The sequence below is a fragment of the Canis aureus genome, chromosome 4 (genome assembly GCF_053574225.1).
Source record: "Canis aureus isolate CA01 chromosome 4, VMU_Caureus_v.1.0, whole genome shotgun sequence".
NCBI classification, from domain to species: domain Eukaryota; kingdom Metazoa; phylum Chordata; class Mammalia; order Carnivora; family Canidae; genus Canis; species Canis aureus.
The window spans coordinates 59973232-59986333 of record NC_135614.1 but is presented as its reverse complement, the minus strand read 5'-3'; the positions used below and the strand labels follow the sequence as shown (position 1 = coordinate 59986333).

The window sequence follows — 13102 nt, the reverse complement described above, 5'->3', positions numbered from 1 at the left end:
AATGCCAGGGTTCGAATCCCGACTTTGCAACTCCCTAGCCGTGTGACCCCCAATCTCCAAGCGCCTCGGTTTCCTCAACTGTAAAGTGGGGATGATAATAATACTCATTTAAAGAAAGATGTCAGCACTGCAAGACTTTAACACACGCAGAGTTTAGATCCGCACTTGGAAAGCGGCCAACACCTTATGATTTTCCCCTTCACCCCGTGCGCCCCCTGCTCCCGAGGGGTCCCGCACCTCCCGCCCCCCCCCCCCCCCCCCGCACCCGGCCCGGCCGCAGTGCGCAGGCGCGCCGCCGCCCTCCCTCCGCGCGGGGCAGGGACGCGCCGCCGCCGGGGCCGCGGAGCCGAGCAGCGCCGTCCCCCGCGCAGGCCCCGCCGCCCGCCCCTGCCGCCCGCCCCGCCCCGCCCCGGCCGCCCGCGTACCTGCGCGTGGGGCCCGGGCACACGCCGCCCCGCTCTCCGCGTCCAGCCCCGGTCCCGGCCTGGCCCTCCAGCGCTCGGCGGACTCGGGGCCGGGGCGGGGGAGCGCGCCGGGGACGAGGAAGTGCCGGGGGCGGGGCCGCCCTGCCCCTGGGAAAGTCCCCGGCGATTGACAGGCCGGCCGGCCAATGGCGCTGCGCCCTCGGGGCGGGCCGGCCGCGGCGGGGGGGGCGCCGCGAGGTAAACAGCCGCAGCCCGGAGGCCCGGAGCCCCCTCCCGCCCCGCCCGCCCGCCCCGCCCGGCCCGCGGCCTCCGGGGCGCCCCTCTCCCCGCGCTCCCGCGGAAGCCCGGAGCCCGCCACGCGGCCGGAATTGCAGAGCGGAGCGAGCCGCCGAGACCCCCTCCCTTCCTCGCCGCCCGGGGAGCCTTGCCCTGGGGCACGTGAACGTCGGGAGCTGAGCCGCAGCGCCGGCCCAGGGCACTCCCGGGCAACTCCGCACAGCTCCCAGGAAGTCGTGCTGCAGGGAATCCCTAAAGAACTTTTTTTTTTTAAGATTTATTTATTTATTTATTCATGATAGCAGAGAGAGAGAGAGAGAGAGAGAGAGAGGCAGGCAGAGACACAGGCAGAGGGAGAAGCAGGCTCCAGAGAGAGAGAGAGAGAGAGAGAGAGGCAGGCAGAGACACAGGCAGAGGGAGAAGCAGGCTCCCTGCAGGGAGCCCGACGCTGGACTCGATCCTGGGGTCAAAGGCAGGCGCTAAGCCGCCGAGCCACCCAGGGATCCCCTCCCTAAAGAGCTTTTTGTGCATACTTACTGCCCCCCCAGACCCTGCAAGCATTTTGCAGGCATTACATTATGTCTTTCACTGGGCCATCCTAGTGAAATGGGTTTGTCCCCTTGTTTACCGTAAATAAATCTAACAGGCCCGAGAGGTTAGTGGACAGTAAGTGGCGGAACCAAGATTCAAACCCGCAAGTGGGCAAATCCAGAGGCGGCCTCCCACCCTGTCGGCATATTTGTGAGCCAGATCATCCGAAGAGTTGTGGGATTTCCCAGACCCTTAAGGAGCAGCTTGGTTTACTTTCTCTGGTCTCTTTTTAAGCCCGTCATTTTTTTTTTTTAAAGAGAGTTTTAATTTCAAAAAGTAGAAGGACCTGTACTGGAGATAAGGGACAGCTCTTTAAATGGGGGTAAATAGAGCTTTATGAAAAACCTATTGCCAAAGATTCACTTCCCCAGAGCTGATAAAACCTTAGTCATTGACAGGTCCTCATGCTCAGAATAGATTCTGAGAGCTCATTCCTCCAGGCCCTCATTTTTGGAGAGATCTCACAATCAACTGTGACTGAAAAGACACACATTCACCGCTACCCAGGTAGAAATCTAACCCCAGGATTCTCCTCAGACTTTGTGACTTCAGTTGCTTCAAAGGTGTCCTCAAATTCTGGGATTCCTTGAGTTACTTCAAAAGTGTTACCAAATTCTCAAAACAATATTAATTCTGGTTCGTTTTAATTATGAAAAGAAGTACTCATATACTCTGATTTTAAAGGGGTGGGGGGATGCAAAGACCAAGCAAAGCACCTTTGAGTGTCCCCAAAGGGGGAGAGTATGGAAGGATTAGAAACTGGGGCTGGTTCACAGGCAGCTCCCAGGCATCACTCTTACCCATTAGGCCTCCCCAAATCGGTTTTCTTTCTGCTCTTTGTCAGCAGTTCCCAATTTGCCTCCTCTGGAATGCTATCTTCCTAAGCTCAACCGAAGTCTTCTCCTGAACACTGAAATATATTTTAAAAACATGTAGCGTCTCCAACTATTTGCATTTTGTTTCCCAACTATTTCAGCTGTTTTTGTAAGACGTCTGACCTTCGAAAGTTAGGCAAATAGCTTCACCCCTTAACATCCCTGATGACCCCTGGATGGTCTTGTTGGACAGTGCTCTGGTATGACATGAAAAGTTCACATAGTCTTTTTTTTTTTTTTTTTTTTTTTTGCCTGATTCCCTATTTTGGGATAATTTTTCTTAACACAACATATGAGGAAACTTAGCTCTTCAAAGTCATGACCACACCCACCCCTTTCAAGTCTTAGTTTGAATTCAGAACTTCCTGGCATGTTAGAAGCCATGGAGACAGACCATTGTTCTTATTCCCCTCTTTGATATATAGGTAAACTGAGGCCTAAATAAAGTAAACGATTCCTTCAGGGCTACACACATTGAATGATACCACCACGGTTGGAACCCAGGACCTTGGTTTCCAGGCATATGTGCTCTTTCCACTGCACCATGTTGTCTTTCCAGTGTCATGATTTTTCCTACAGAAACTCAATGCTCGTTATGAACACAGGCTATGGATTTAGCTAATTGGGTTCTAACCCCTACTCAACCACTTGCTACCTGGGTGGTCTCCCTAAGCCTCAGTTCCTCCCTGAAAAATGGAGAAAATTGTATCTTACCCCTGATCATGGGGATAAATGAGATAATGCAAGTAAAGCCCAAAGCTTGGCACACAGTAGGCATTCGAGAAATGAGAGTGGTGTATACACATGGATCGCAGGCCCCTGACAGAACTTCACTGGTAAACCCAGGAATGCCCCCCTCCCTAAGTTCCATGTCACCATCCACATCCTCTATAGGCCTCTAGACCCTGAAAGGGTGGGAAATAGGCCACCTAGCCTGGTACCCCCTGCCACCCCTGCATCTGGAAGAAGATGTCCAAGCCAGGAGCTGAGTGACTCAGGCAGCTGGAAACTTCTTGCTCTTCCAGAGTGACGACAAGCACCTGCATAAAGCCCCACCTGGGAGGAGAATCAAAGGCCTATGTTTTGTTTTATTTTGTTTTAGTTTTAAACCATGCAACTTCCCTATCTCCTTTCCGCCACTCCCTCCCTCGGTGCCACCTCCGCTAAAGATGCTCCAAAGATAGACCTACGTCCACATTTGGAGGAAATAGAAAACATACCAAAAATTCACCTGTAACTGACTGAACTTTAAATCAAGTGCCTAAAAAGGCATGGAGGCAGCATATTAAAAACATTAAGAAGGATCCCTGGGTGGCGCAGCGGTTTGGCGCCTGCCTTTGGCCCAGGGCGCGATCCTGGAGACCCGGGATGGAATCCCATGTCGGGCTCCCGGTGCATGGAGCCTGCTTCTCCTTCTGCCTGTGTCTCTGCCTCTCTGTCTCTCTCTCTGTGTGTGACTATCATGAATAAATGAATAAAATCTTAAAAAAAAAAAACAAAAAAACATTAAGAGGTAACATTTACAGAGCATTTGCCGTATGCTAGGTCAGCACTTTGACATAACACGGTATCTCCCAACCACCCTGAGGTCATTAACACTGTCATCCCCATTTCACAGATGAAACTGGGGCTTTGAGGTATTAGATGACTTGCCCAAGGTCTTATATTAGCAACAAGTCCTAAATTCTTTCCCCTCTTAAGCCTTATGCTTATGCAGTCTTGCCAGCCAGTGAGACAGAGCTCAAAATGCTTGTCCTTAAAGCCTTGTTTAGAAATGATCAGACCCAGCCCTTCTCTCATAGGAATAAAGCCATCGAGGGCCAGAGAGGGGTAGGGACTTGCAGGAGGTCTTACAGTGAGTTTGTGATTAGTATTGAGGGCTAGAGCCCATGGCTCCTGCTCCTAGAGCATTGCTATCTCCACACACCCCACTGATGGGAAGTGGAGCTTCTAAAGCCAACAAGCTCAGCCTGACTCTATTAGGTGAATTTGTGAGTTAGGGTCTTGGCTAAAGGTGAATGAAACTCAAGGTGAGCAGCTAATGAATTAGGAAAAGAGAGATCCCAGCTCTGGGTCCCTTCCTTCCATCCAGTCTTCCATCTCCATAGCCTGAGGCAATCTGGGGAATACAAAACCCATGGTGGATTCTAGGTGCTTTTCGATATTATGTGTGCACACAAGAGAGAGATTTTAGTGATAGTTAAATGAGAAATGCATGTCAAGCACATGATGTTGACTGAAATTGTAGTAGGTAATCATATTTTTTGATAAGAAATAAATAAGTGAGCAGAACCTATGTATGGTCCCTGTTTCCCACCCTTGGCCTCAGAAGCATTTTTAATTCTCTCTACCTCCCCAATCACTGCATGAGGGATGGATCGCCAGCTCTGAGCTAGAAGTTTTCATGTCCATTAGGCACCTTAAGGTAAATTAAACCATATCAGACTCACAATTTGCCCCTCCTTAAGAATATGCATGCCATGTAAGGGTTAAGGTACGGCTCTGGAGTCATAGAGATCTGGGTTCAGGCCACAGCCCTGCCCTTACATCTTATATTCCCTCTCTGCCTGTTTCCTCACCAGTAACTCGAAGGGCAGAGTCCAATGCTGAGTGGAGAGGAAGAATGAGGTGCCACAGGGCCTGGAATGAGTTAAAGGCAGCAAAGCCCAGGGCCCAGAGCTATGGAGGAACTTGCCCTAGACCTCCCAAAGTGTTCTCAGAAGAACCAGGCCTAGGAGGCATTTCTCCCGATTTTTTCTCCAGGGTCTTTCCTGTTTGCCTCTTCTCCCTCCCAGCTGTTTCCGCTGCTGCCCTGGGCCTGCCAGCTCCACTAGGGTTTCTAGGACGCCACTGGTGAAGAGGAAAGAGCCAAGTGACTCTGGGGGAAATTCCCGGCCTCAGAGCATATGTGGCCAGGCACCTCCCACGGTTCCCGGGAGCCCCAGGCTTCCCCTAGTCCACCTCCTCTCCCTCTGGCCTCCCTGTCTTTAGATCAGGCTGTCCAGCCAGATCTAAGTTTGGATCCAAGCTTGCTCCTTGTCATCCTCCTGGAAGTGGGGAGCGGGCAACCAAGCCCAGCCCCTGAGGGAGGCAGCCCCACGGGAAACAGGCATTTCCTAATCCTGGGAAGCCCTGACAGGGCCCAGAGAGCAATCCTCCTACAGCCTCACCCCGTGTCCTTTCTCATACTCCCTCTTCCAGGGTCCCTCCACTTCTCCCTCCATTCTTCTCTGGCCCAGAAGCTGCTGTGACAGTGACTTGGTCTCTCTACTCCTTGCCCCTCCTAGCCAGGGACTTCCCTGGGCTGGGCCTCTGACCAGCTCTGGAAAATCAGGACCGCTTTTGATTAACAAGGAGGCCACCTTACCACTGTCTGGCAACCCACTCCCAGTGCCTCAGACCCTCTATCAAAGCTTCAACCACAGAAGGGTCCAGCCAGCCCTAGGAGGAAAGCAGGTGGGGACAGCCCTCCCTAGATCCATTTGCTCCGGCGCTGAGGAGGGTCCCAGCCCTCCATCATGTTCCCAAGGGAGGCAGAGCTAGACTCCCACCTGGTCTCTTCCTACCTAGCTGTAGACCACTAAAGTGCCCAATAAACATGCACACACCTACCCTCAAAAACTCACATTCACACACAGACACATGCATTCACATAATGACCCAGACACTCACAGACACACTGGCAAACCCACAGATGTGCTTGCAAACTTGTACTCACACGGACATACACATGTATGCCTCAACAGACCTGACACATGCCCACAAACATAGACAGACGCACATTCTCACATCAACACAAATCCACATTCACACTGGTGAACCTAAATCCCTTCCCTTCAAGGAAGGATAAGACAAAACTAGACTTTTCTTTCCCTTTGGAAAAACTAGCAGCGACTAGAAAGAAAAACACTGGCTGAGGAAGGGGCAAGAAGGGGAGGGCAGGAAGAGGAAATAAGAAATGGAGGGAGAGAGGCAAGAGGAGAATGAGGCCAGGCAAGGAGGTAGAGAGGCCCAGAGCCCAAGCCCTGGTGGGGGGAGAGGGAACCGGCCCAAGGGAGCAGCCAAGGCCAGCTGGCAGGAAAGTAGGAAGGTGGTTCTTGGTGCAGAGCTGGGGGGTGATCTGGTGGCCCTGGCACCCTTGTGCAGTGAGCCCTCACCTCTTTCCTGCCCCCCCTTCCCCCTGCCATTGGGCTGAGGCACTTACCTGGGGCAGGAGAAGACAAGGGTGGGTGCAGCGGGGGCTGCCACCCTGCGAAGGCTCAGCGCTCACTGTGCTTCTGCAGGAAGGAGGGCTGGGCTGGGCTGACTTTTAGGCAGGAGGGGAATTCCCCGAGATGGAGGAGCCAGCCGCCAGGCAGCCCCACAAGGCCCAGCTGAGGCCCCATCCTGCCCCCTGGCAGAGCACAGGGCCCTTGTCAGTTCCACCTGTCACTTCCCAGACTGGCTATCACTTGTCAAGCATTCCGGGGAAGGGGAGGGAGTTCTGGGGAGGAGCTGGAAGCCTGATGATTCTGTGGCTGGAACTGGAAAGGGGCAGGAGCAACCTGGTCTGCCCACCCTGCCCCACCCCCAGGCTCTCCCAAAGACCACTAATTCCTCCTTTGCCAAAGGTGGGGGATTCCAGCCCCCAGGGCCCTCAGGAAACTGCCGGATGCCCAGCCCACATTCTCCACCCCCCATTCCTAATCCATCTGTTTCCATTTAGTGTCTGTGGACTCTCCACAGGGAAGGAAAAGCCCATCCCTTCCCTCTGTGCTGGGTCTCAATTTGGTGTCAAGTGGGGGCCTTAGTGACCTACCCACCAAGAAGCAGCCCAGCTCTACACTAACCAGCTGGTTCTCTGGAGCCTCACTTCCCCCTCTGGAGCTTCAGTGATTCCCCCTGCTGTAAAAAGGGAATAATGAGTCCTGTTGGGCCTGTGTCCTATGGTGGTAATTAAAACAGAGTGATTTGCAGACATCAAAACTATTGAGTACGTTACAAACATAAGATTTTAGTTCATTACCCACAGCAAAGGTGCTTGGGGAGGGGATGGGCTGGCTCTGGATGAGCTGGTGTGAGCTGATGAGCTGACCTTTCTTGATCATTTCAGGTTCTGGAATTTCTTTGTTCTTAACGGCAACTTTATAGACCACTGAGGATACAGGAATGGACAAGTCAGACCCACTTCCTGTCCACTCAGAGGTCACAGACTCTGGGGCTGCCCTGTCTAGTATGGTAGCCATAAGCCACCCATGGCTATTTAAAAATAAATTAGTTAAAATTAAATAAATTAATAACTCAGTTCCTCAGTAATGCTAGCCATATTTCAAATGCTCAGTGGCCACGTGTGGCTATCACCATAGGCTTTACATGTATAGAACATTTCCATCATCACAGAAAATTCTATTGCATAGCATTCCTCTTGGGGCTATAGGCTAACAGGTAATTATAATGAAGTGTGGTAGAGATGTGTTATGACAGGAGGAGCATGGGGAGCTCCAGGGCCTGGTCAGGGGAGCATCTAGTCAGGATCTGGGGATCTGGAAAGTCTTCCTGAGACTTCAGCTGAGAGCTGAAAGCAGCCAAGTAAGAGCACAAGGAAGAGTGTTCTTGGCAAAGGGAATAGAATATGCAAAGAGAGAAAACATTCAGGGAACTGAAAATTGTTCACTCTGAGTGGAGCTTGGAGTTTGAAGCAAGGGGGAAGTAAGAGAGATGGGCCTGGAGAAACAAGCAAGGCCAGGTCACAAGAGGCCATACTCAGTTGAGCAGGGAGTTGGGAGGTGGAGGATAGGAGGTGAGAGATGGGGAGAGTCCACGGAATCCCATCCTCTGCTGCTTCTGCATCCTTCAGATTGGAACTCCATGGGGAATGCTAGAGAGACCTCCTGGCCCAACAGATGAGGAAGTGAAGGCCAGACAGGGGAAGTGCCTTTCCAAGTGAGTAAACAAAGGGACTTCCTGACTCCTGGTCCAGTGCTCTTTCCCACACTGCACTTGGTCCCTTGGTCACACTGGCCACTTCTTAAATGTCCAATAGCCACGTGTGGCAAGTGCCTACCATACCAGACTGTGCAGATATGTCCATCAACACAGAGAGTTCCATAGGACCAGCAGCACCAGTCCTTGAGCTAGATCAGGTGCAAAGGATGATACACTTCCCTGCACAGAGACCCTTTTCTCTGCAGGGAGTAAAAATACATCTCAGCTGACTGCATCAGGTGCTCTGTCTCTGCCCTCTTAACAGCAGCTTGCAGGGCCTCTCTCAGCCATGTCCCCAACGGGGCAGAAACAGGCACTGGGGATGGTGGCAGGACTCGATTTCAGGGAGAAAGATTTTGTCCCTGGCTCCCTGTGGGAAGCCTCCTGGTGGCCTAGGAGGCCATCTGGGTCAACCAGAGCCTTCTGTGGAACTGAAGAATGTCCCTTCCTTGAGGAAACTTTGTTTCAGATTCCTCATCAGTATAGTGTGTAATTCAGCCCTAACGTTCCTAGATTGCAATATTCCCTCTAAATGTGATATTTTTGCTGCACAGGCTACAGTAGTCATCAGATCTGTGATTTCACAAAGCCTTGCTTGGACTGGTTCCTGCTCATGACATCTTAAACGGTGGAAGGACTTTGAAGGGCTGAGGAGGCTCAAGGCACTGGACCCACATGAATTGGAATCTCCAGTTAGGAATGCTTGGGGATCCCTGGGTTGGCTGTCTTGCACATCCCGGGGGAAGATCAGCTCTGGGCTCTCTGTACTGAAAAGCTGAGCACAATTAGCTTCTCCCACCTTCTCTCTCACCTCTTCTTCTTCCAGCCATGGAGTCCCTGCAATTGCCTTCCTTATTCAGGCCGTGGGATGGACATCGAGGAGGAAGAGGCCCTTGGACTATGTATCAGAGGAGCTGAGTTTGAGTCCTGGCTCTGCTGTGTGGCCTGGGCAAGTCCCTTCCCCTCTCTGGTCCTCAGCTTCCCTTTCTGTAATGTGAAGGAATCAGACTAGATGATCACTAAGGGACCTTTCATTTTGACACTGGAAGGAAGTCTGAAAGTGCAGAGAAAGGAGAAATCAGGGCAGGCCAAGATGGTCAGGAAATAATAACATTAATAGCTAATATTTAGGATTAACATGTACTAGGCATGATACTAAGGGCTCCTTAAACTGTTTCATGCATATCCTCATCAGAATCCTATGAGATTGGTACGACTGTCCTATGAATGAAGATACTGAGGCTCACAGTGGTTTAAGCCAACAGCTAATACATAGCACACAGCTGGAGCTCAAACTCAGGTCATGTCTGCAGATCTCACCTGGGGGAGATGAGATCCACGCTGGACCTCAAAAGATGGGCGAAATTTGGATATGCACAGGGAACCTCTCACAGGTCCACTCCTTTGTTAACTAATTGCCCAACCCCATCTCTCCCACCCTGACCTCTCTGGTTTCACTGAGATTATGGGAACAGCACTGGGCCAGTCGAATAATAGTCAATATTTACTTAGCAAATGAATGGATATGACTCCATGGGTTTCCCGAATCACCAAGTCTGTTGAATGCTCCCCAAGGGGAGGAATTCCTCATGCCATAGGGACCTAGTCCAGGGCTCTGGGCAGATTTCTGGATCCTACCACAGACCTAAGAAATCATACTTTCTGGGGGGTAGGGCCCAAGAGGCAGCATTTTTAGTAAGCTCTCAGCAGTTATCTTAGTACTTCGTAGTTTGAGGGCCTAAGCTTAATAACTGGGTCTTGCAACTCCAAAGTGAGAATTATTTGCTCTTATTAAAGCAGCCAAGAACTCACTGTCATGGACCAGTGGGAGGTGCCTAGCGTGCTAGTACTTCTTTGGGTCACCCTTGCATCAAATCCATGACTTTTGCAAAAATGCTTTGAGTCTAGAAGCTTCCACTAGGTGCCAGGCCCAGTGCTATTACTAACACTCTGTGGGACATGAGCAGTCCTCTCTGTCCCTCACCTTCCTCATCTGTGAAGAAGGGTCAATTCTTTCCCCACGTACAATCCTGGGAATACCTGTAGGCATAGAAAAAGTGCCCTTTAAGATAATTTCATAAAGAATATCATAGGTCAGGGGTTCATCAATTTTAGCGTCTGCCAGAGTCATCTGATCTATTTAGTCTTGGGTGGGGCCTTAGATCAATGATTTTCAATCCTGGCTGCATGTTAGAATCACCTGAGGAACTTTGTTAAAATAGAGGCTCAGGCCCCACCCCATGCTAATTATATCAGGATCTTCGAGGATGGGGTGTGTGGCCTGGGGTTTTCATTTAAAAGCTCCCCAGGTGATTCAAAGTCATGACTCCTGCTCTCAAAGCTGCCTTTCTAACAGTTGGTTCTGATGCAGGTGGTCCCAGGACCTCACTGTCCTGCTTTTTGTTCCAGGGAAAGTGCCTTTTCAGTACCAGCATCAGAGACCAAGAGGACACCAGATCTTCGAATTGGAGAGAAGAGAGCTCTATCCCACTTTTTGTGGGTCACAAGACATTATACCTAGTGGCTATGAAAGGAAAAATTAAACCTCAAATCAAGTCTCTATGAGGAGAGATGTACATGTAATTCTGTCAGGATCTGAAAAATGGGATTCAGGAATGCATTTTGCAAAATTGTGCTTTCCAAGGAAAGGAAATGAAATGGATACAGGGCAGTATGTTGCAAGCTTCTTGTCAAAGGAAGAAGATCCAAGGACAAATGTTGCAAGACTGTGCTGCTAAAGGAAGTGGCTTTTTTGCTCATTCGATCTAGAACAAAGCTTAGAGTTTATCTTGACCACTCCCTTGGCTGTACAGAAAGGGAAACTAAGGCCCGGGGAGGGCAAGGCATGGGGCCGATGTCAGGTGGGGAGTTGCTGACAGAGTTAGCACTACTGGTCTCCTCTACCACCTCCTGCCTGCTGCCTTTCCTCTAGTCTTCAAGTATCCGCTTCTGGTTTTGCTCCAGGCCCCCAGCCCAACGTCTACACTCACATTCTCTAGAACAGCACCCCAGGTCACACAATGAGACTAAATCTGTGAGCCTGGATCTCCACCTGCCAGATAAGAGGGGTCAAAGCCAGCAGGAGGCTGGGGCAAGCTGGAGAGGAAGGAGCTGAGTCTGATGATGTGGCCTGACCTCAGAAAGGAAGCCTGGTCACCAGGGGGAATTTCCCAGGGGTGAGGTCTCATGTCTATGCAAATAATGCGCTGCGATTAACCTGGACCCCAGGATGGGAGAGAGCCCAGAGGAGATAGGATCGGGAGACAGGGAAATGGGGAAGGCAAGTGATGGAGCCTGACAACAGAGCGCCGTGCCGGGCTCCTTGTATGCTGCATCTCATTTTGTCCCTGCACTGGCCTCCTAAGTAGGCCCACTGGGAGCCTGAGGTCCGGTGAGGGGAAGGTACATTTGCCCAAGAGAATGCAGTACAACCCAAGGGGAGACCAGGCCTGGGAGAGCAGTGATGAAGGTGGATTTGGAGCTGCTGCCTGCTGACCAGAGTGACAGTAACAAGGCTAGAGTCAGAGACCTCTAAGCAGTTTCATTTTGGGTTTCCATCTCACTCACCTGGGGAGTTTTATCCTGGGGACAGCTAAAGGCAAAATGGAGAGGTAGTGACCCTGACTTCCCTTGGGCAAATCCCTGCACTCAGGCTTCCCAAAACCCTAGGTGGGGTGTCTGGCAGTGGCACCGTTAACCCTTTCACTGCCAGCTTCTGGAACACTTCTAGAAAAGTGAACAGAATGGAGTGGGGGCTTTTGAAGGAAAATCTCTCCCTCTGGCCTCTTTACATTTCACTCACGTGGAGCCTCACTATTCCAGGAGGACTTCCTCGGGGATTTTGTTCCTTTAAGGCTGATCCCCCACTTACAGCCTGGTTTTCTGAGGAGCTGGTCTCGCCTCCTCAGAGCAGGGCTGCAAGTAGGAGCAGAGCTCAAGCCAGAGCAGTTGGGGGCAAAGTCTGCCCTCCATAGAGCCTGGTTGTTCGTTCTCCTATTGAAGAATGCACATGAGAGCAGGCAGGCCGCTGATTTCTGGAATTGTGTGCTATACACTAAGGCTGTGTGCCAAGAAAAGTATGAGTGTATACACGCCCTCAGTGAGTGAGTGAGGAGCAAGTCTAGATACTTGGGTGAAGTTTCCTGTATGGCCAGTAGTACGTAGATGGACGACAGTATCTGTATTTCTGAGCAGTCTATTTGTGGGTCCAATCATTTTATTTTGCCCCACGTGGTCCACAGTGTGCGTTTCTGTGTGTGTGTTACCAGCAGTGTGCTTCTGATCCTAAATATACATAGTGTGTCCCCGTGGGTATGGCTGGCAGTGATTTGGAATTCTGCGTATGTGACAAACAGTATTTATGGGCTCTGAGTGGACACAAGATGTGTGGGAGAACAGAATTACTGGCTCAGCACAGGCTTGGGATCTCTAGGTTCATTCCTCCCCTTCCCTGCTCACCCATCAGGCCCTCCTGTCCCTGCCCATGGCTATCTCCAGGTCAAGGTCCATGGCCATCCCAATGGAGTAGTCACTAGGCAGTTCTGACTACAGTTGGCAGCACAATAGGCAGATGGTGGTAGCTGGGAGGGAGGGGTGAGTCCATCCCACAGAAGGAAATGCATGTTCCGGAAACTGCTACAACAGCTGGGCTCGGGGGAAGGGCTCATTCTCAGATGGCTCTGGTTTAGGGCTTCTTTAATTCTTACCTGAAAGGTGGGTACCAGAAGCCTCTGGCCTCACATTCGGCTTTTAAAAGCACTTCCTGCCTTTGGGTCCCCAGGTAATGACATCTGGTTTTGTAGAACTGCCTCCCTTTCCAATTCCCCACAGCAGATAGGGCGGCTTGCTTGGTTTCTCACACCCCCCAAGTCTTTCTTCTCTTTTCTCCATGTCTGCTTTTTCTACCCTGGCTCATACCCTCATCCCTCCATTTCTGGGGAACACTGCAAGCTTATGCAATGGTCTCCCAGC

General features: G+C 51.2%; 1 protein-coding gene across 5 annotated transcripts in view; it reads right to left on the bottom strand.

Annotated features, from left to right (window-relative positions):
- The window catches only part of TNIP1 (TNFAIP3 interacting protein 1), a 49253-nt gene extending 42730 nt beyond the window's left edge, over positions 1-6523 (bottom strand). Inside the window, exon 1 of one of the 5 annotated variants that reach the window (XM_077895839.1) lies at positions 6372-6523. The gene's annotated coding sequence lies outside the window, so the exon portion shown is untranslated. Of the gene's footprint in view, positions 1-425; positions 583-6371 lie in introns of those variants that run through there. The other 4 variants (XM_077895842.1, XM_077895840.1, XM_077895838.1 and 1 more) reach the window with 4 other exon arrangements.
- Positions 6524-13102: the final 6579 nt, after the last annotated feature.